This window comes from Lathyrus oleraceus, chromosome 7 (genome assembly GCF_024323335.1).
Source record: "Lathyrus oleraceus cultivar Zhongwan6 chromosome 7, CAAS_Psat_ZW6_1.0, whole genome shotgun sequence".
NCBI lineage: Eukaryota > Viridiplantae > Streptophyta > Magnoliopsida > Fabales > Fabaceae > Lathyrus > Lathyrus oleraceus.
The window spans coordinates 348,336,306-348,342,747 of record NC_066585.1 but is presented as its reverse complement, the minus strand read 5'-3'; the positions used below and the strand labels follow the sequence as shown (position 1 = coordinate 348,342,747).

General features: G+C 35.4%; 1 non-coding gene across 1 annotated transcript; it reads left to right on the top strand.

Annotated features, from left to right (window-relative positions):
* Window positions 1–6,076: 6,076 nt before the first annotated feature.
* On the top strand, window positions 6,077–6,183 carry LOC127108680 (small nucleolar RNA R71). The gene has a single exon (XR_007796203.1). It is a non-coding gene; the product is annotated as a small nucleolar RNA R71 (small nucleolar RNA).
* The last annotated feature ends 259 nt before the right edge of the window (window positions 6,184–6,442 follow it).

Genomic DNA, 6,442 nt, shown 5'->3' with positions numbered 1-6,442 from the left:
TCATGTAATATGGTGGGATCCACCTTAATGTAATATGGTGGGCGCCACCACTTCATAAACCCTTGTGGTGGGCGCCACCCTTCACTAGTGTGGTGGGCGCCACCCTTCATCCAAGTGGTGAGTGCCACCCTTCATCCAAGTGGTGAGTGCCACCCTTCACTAGTGTGGTGGGCGCCACCCTTCATCCAGTGTGGTGGGCGCCACTATTCATATTTTGCTCCATTTTCTTCCCTTTTTCTTTCCTTTTTTCCATTTTCCTCTTTGCTTGCCTAGACATCTCTTATTCGATAAATATCTAAAATAAACATAAAATATGGTGTAATACTATGGAAAATCAAGTAAAAAGCAATGCATGTTAAGTCAAATATACGATACATTTTCGCCTTATCATGATACTTAATGCTTTCCTTGATAGCTTCATAGAGATGATTGAAGATGTAGGCTGAGAGATTGATCTTATCTTCTTTCTTCAGGTAAAAGATGAATTTCTTGTGATCCCATGAAATCTGATCAGTGCTACCTTCTTTGGGGATCAGACATAGAATAAGAATTTTGAACAAAAGCTTAAAATCCTTTTACATGTTCCTGACCTTTCCAAAGTCATAAGAACACAATTTCCATAGTTTCCAAAAAAAATATTTTGATGGCTTCTGCTTCAGGACTGTTCTCTTTAGTGTTTAGAACAAACCTTCCAGAGTTTGGTACTTTGAAAATCTTAGCAATTGTCTTCTGAGTGATGAAAACTTCAAAACCCATCATGATCTAATCTCTACTTATTCAAACTACTCCAAACCTACTTCTTCTCTACTCTTTACTTTCAATGAATTGTCATTCTCTACCAACAGACTGAGTTCCACAGATGCAGAATATTCATCAAAGACTTCAGCTCTAACCCATAGATCTCTTACTAGATGAGGGTAACTTGGTCTATTCATCATATCAAATAATGAAGACCACTTTTGTACTCTGAAGTAGCTCTAAAGGTCACACCCATTTTGATTAAAATAATCGAAGTCAATAATTTATTCCATCAAAAGCTTTAGATCATTCTGATTGATATTCATCGTCTTGGGTTTGATAGTCAGACTCTTTCTAGATTTGAAAGTCATGTGTGCTTGTTGATAAATTGATGAGGATGATATTGTAGAAGGAGTTTTTAGGGTTTCTAGGGTTTTATTTTTGAAGAGGGGTTTTGTCATACCCTAATTTCGACCCTCATTCAATAAATTGATACATCCATCATAACATTTGCATCACCTGCATATCATAATACGCATTTCATCTTGAATAATATTTAAAATTCGATTAGAATAAATTTCCGGATTTATAGACAAACTAGTTAAACAGGTCCTCAAGTGTACGTGAAATAAGCTGGCGAAAATTTCGAAATCGAGCTTGCAGACGTCAATTTTATTAATTTATGATTCGTGTAGTTTAAAAATGGTATGCTCATTTTTATTTTTCTCGACTACTTTTTCGGTCGTGGTTTGATCAGCTTAAGCCTTTTAATCGATCATTTTTTACTTCAAAATTTAATCAAAACCTATACGTTTATCAAACGTTTATTTCACGCTGATCATTTTAATTCTCTGAGCACTTTTGTGCCTGATTTTTATTCATTTTGAGTCCTTTTATTTCTTTTCTTTTGTCAAATTGTTCATAAAAAATAAATAGAATGATCCATATTTTAATTTTGATTTTATTGTGGTTATTTATAAATGTGTGAATTTTATTTGTTTTAATTGATTTAATTTCATTTAAAACCATTAAAGCGTTTAGAATGGGAAATGTTGTCATTTTTAAATTGATTGGCAATGTGTGTTTCCTTGTTTCGATCTTGGCCTTCGTATCCAAATGAGCAATGGTCCCCACTGGCTATCCATGCCCATCTATTTCAACCAATCACAATTATAAAGCAGAAATTAAAAAAGAGGAAAAGTGTCCATTAAGGGCATGTCACACGCCCCTTACCAACGACTCTCATGTTGATAAATTGGAAATGAATCAAAACTCCCTCCATGCAACACATGTGGACACATGTTACCCATTCATTGGTGACACACACTCTCTCTCTCTCTCCAATTCAAAAATGAAAAAAAAAACATAAAAGGGATGGACCACATGAGATACTACATGCATCATTGTTATCAAAAGGAAAAAAAAAGATACTAAGTGGAGAGAAATTAAAAATAAACGAAAAAAAGAAACTCTCTCCCAGGTCACACGATGCCTTGATGTTTACCACTCGAAACAAAACCACCACGCTAGACACACACCAGCAGCAACGACAATAACGAGAAGCGCTCCCATATCGCAACTCCAAGTTTCGAACGCAACAAGCGACAACACAACAGCAAAATTCCTTCGGTTGGTCCCTTTCTATTTCTCCCATAATCTGTATTGGTTTCTATTTTGTATTAAGTATTTTGTTTCGATATAGCTCACGTTGCTTATCTCTATTATTGGTTGTTATTTGGGTTTTATATTGTTTGTTTTGATGCTTATAAAAATACTAAGAATTAGTTTGAGGGTGTGTGTGTATGTCAATGCTTCTAATTATGTGTTCGAAAGGCACTCCCTCCTTCCTTTTTAAGTGTCACTTTCTTGAAAAATATTTGTTCCTTTTTAAATGTCACTTACAAAGTTCAAGGTAGTATCAAAATTACCCCTAAGTAATTATTACAGAGAGAGAAAAAGTTAATAAATATAATAAATAATTAAGGCTATTATAGGTTAAAAAAAATTATTGTTTGAAAAGTAATAATAATAATTAGGTTTCTTGATATGTGTACAAATTTTAAAAATGATATTTAAAAAGGAACGGAGGGAGTATGAGTTAACTGTAGCATCACAAGTTTAGTTTTGGATATTGTATTGATATGTGTGTAGTACATAGTAAATGTGTTTTGTTCAACTAAAAATAATAATAATTCTTGTTGGATGTGATGTTTAAGAATGTGTGTATTCCATCATGATGTAGTGTAATAAAGATAGGATATTGTAGCAGGATATTGCATCATGATGTTTACTATATTGTCTTTTTTTTATTATTAATAAATTAAGATTTGTTTGGGTTATGGGTCTTGGGCCCAATCTGTTATACACCCCATTTACTACTTATACATCTTTATTTTACTCTTGACTTTGACCATTAGTGATTTGTCTGAATGATTTGGTTGATTAAACTTTTTTATATATATATTTATTTTATTATATACTTTTTTCAAGTGATGATTTATTCTTATGAGTTGATTAATTGATTTTGCTTTTCATTTTAGTTAAATGCTTAATTGGGTTGATCGATTAAGTTTAAATAATTATTTTCTTGTTATTGTTAAGTGTATTGTTTGATTATTTGCATTATGTTTATTCGATTAATATATATCCATGTACATCTCATACATGTAAATAATCATATTCGATTTCACTAACAAATTCAATTTCAAACCTTTTTCACCATAAATTTCAATTATCACTTGTTTTCAAACCCTCAAATCATCTCATTTCGATTCAACACAAATAAAAAACAACTCGATTAGCATCGAGCCATTTTCCAATTCAAAAATAAAAATAATTAATCATACTTAAACACCATTTCAAAGGGTGAAAAGGGAGATGGTCTAGAGCCTTTTATTCCTTTCCTCAATTGTTTGGATACATGTTTCCTTACTTGACCATTCGAACAATTGTCATCCATTAAGTTAGGTCGGTGCTTTTATGATTGGCAGCAATTTTATTAAAACATGTATCACAGCAAGATGTTAAGAAAGATGTCGTTACATGTTGATCAGACATCTTTGCAGGTTTTGTTTTACTTCTTGGAAGACTTATTTTTCATGAGATATTTGAAGATTCTTTAAATATTCAGCTATCATATCTAACTGTCCAAGAAGTTTTTTTTTGGGAACTCTTGTTTTGTTTCAAACTATGCGGTTGTTTCATAAAAAAGGATTTTGAGACATTTTAAGGTAACATTATATCATATTTGATTTGATTATGCAGAAGATTGTTCTCTGGAAGGTTTTGAACTACTTGTTCTCTGGAAGGTTTTGAATCCTCCTCTAGCGAGATCCTGTGCATACACACGGATGGGCTTATTCCTTTTAAATCAGCGATGTTGTACCCTAAGGCAGAGGGGTATCTTCTTAAAACATTCAAGAGTCGATTCGTCTCGTCTTGGTTTAAAGTGGCGCTAACTATTACTAGGCGGTTCATTTCTTTATCCAAAAACTCATATCTTAGGTTCTTGGGTAGTTCCTTAAGTTCTTGAGCTGGTTTTTGATAAGTTGGTGAAAGGTCTAGAGTAAGGTCCAAACATTCGTTAGTGTGAGGTTCTGTTTCCTCTAGTTCATCATCCTTTTCATTCGTGTTTGAAAATGGTTCGATCATGGGTTCTTCTCTATCAAATCCCCTTATGCATTCATCTATGATATCGATCGCATAACATGCGTCTCCTATGATTGGTGCCATCAGGAATTTTGAAAGAATAAACTCTATCTTTTCATCCCCTACTTCGAAAGTTAATTTTCCTCTTTTAACATCTATTATAGCTCCGGTTGTTGATAAAAATGGTCTACCTAAAAGGATAGGGATATCGTCGTCTTCTTTGATATCCATGACCACAAAGTCTGTTGGGATATAAAGTTGATCGATCCTAACTGGGATGTCTTCTAAAATTCCTACAGGGTACTTAATAGACCTATCGGCTAATTGGAGGGACATCTTAGTTGGTTGTAGTTATCCTAAGTTTAACCTTTTACATATAGCTAAGGGCATTACACTCACACTAGCGCCTAAGTCTAGGAAAGCTTTATCGATCACATGACTTCCTAGAATGCAAGGTATAGAAAAACTTCTAGGGTCTTTCTCATTCTTAGCAAGTTTATCCGCGGAAATAAAGTTGCATTCCAAGGGTTTGGGATCGTCAAGCCTACGCTTGTTGGTTAAGATATCTTTGAGAAATTTGGTGTAAGACGGAATTTGGGTGATAGCTTCGGTGAAAGGAATCTCTACATGAAGCTTCTCTATTACTTTTATAAATTTTTGGTATTGGTTGTTGATTTTGGTTTGTTTAAGTCTTTGCGGATATGGCATTGGTGGTTTGCACGGGGGTGGTGGTTTGTAAGTTTTATCCTTGGCTTCTCCTTCTTGGTCGGCTTGTCCCACTGGTTCCTCTTCTTGATTGGTAGGTAAATTTTCTTTAGAAGTTTTGGACTTGCTCATTGCTGGGTTATGAGGCCCTTCATAAGCGGTCCTACTTCGTAACGAGATAGAGTTAGCTTGCCCTCGATGGTTTGGTTGAGGTTGTCCAGGGAATTGTCCTCCAGGTGTAGTTTGTGGGGCTTGGTTTTGTGCTACCTGTGAGATCTGGGTTTCAAGCATCTTGTTGTGAGTGATTATCTGATCAACCTTGGTTCCTAATTGCGTTATAAGTTCTTTTACGTGAATGTTCTGGTTTAGGAATTTTTTATTTTTCTAAGTCTGGCCCGATATAAAGCTCTCCATTATCTTCTCAAGGTTAGACTTTTGAGGCACAACTTGCATATGTTGATTTGGTTTTTGGGCTTGATAACCTTGCGGTCTCTGAGGTGCACGATTTTGGATAGGGTTCTGGTTTTCATAGGAAAAATTCGGATGATTCTTCCATCCAGGGTTGTAAGTGTTTGAAAATGGGTTACCTTGGGCGTAATTCACTTGGTCGGTGTTTAGGTCGTTCAAAAGGTTACATTCTTCCGGTTCGTGTCCTTTAGATCCACAGAGTTTGCACTTTGTGTGGACTACAGCTGTAGTGTTAGTGTTTGTAGACATATGTTCGATCTTAAGGGCTAAAGCGTCCATTTTCGCCTGCATCATGTCCATAGAGCTTATCTCATGTATTCCACCTTGGGTCTCCTTTTCCTCTATTGATGCTCGTTCAGTTCCCCATTGGTAATGGTTTTGGGCCATATCCTCAATTAGGTCACAAGCTTTAGGGTAGGGTTTGTTCATCAGCGCGCCACCTACGGCAGCATCGATGCTCATCTTTGTGTTGTAATGGAGTCCATTGTAGAAGGTATAAACGATCAGCCATTGTTCTAGGCCATGGTGTGGACAGACTCTTAATAGCTCTTTATATCCCTCCCAAGCTTCAAAAAGCGATTCTCCTTGGTTTTGAGTAAATCTAGTTATTTGGTTCCGAAGAACAACAGTCTTACTGGGTGGAAAATATCTAGCAAGGAATACTCTCCTAAGGTCTTCCCAGGTAGTTATTGAATTAGCTGGAAGTGAATCTAACCATGAACGTGCTCTATCCCTGAGGGAGAAAGGAAATAATCTCAAACAGATCGCATCAGGTGAAGTGCCGTTAGATTTAAAAGTGTCATCCAGTTGGATAAAAAATTTTAAATGTTGATTTAGGTTCTCAATAGAGAGACCCGCGAATTGGTTATGTTGCACTAATTGC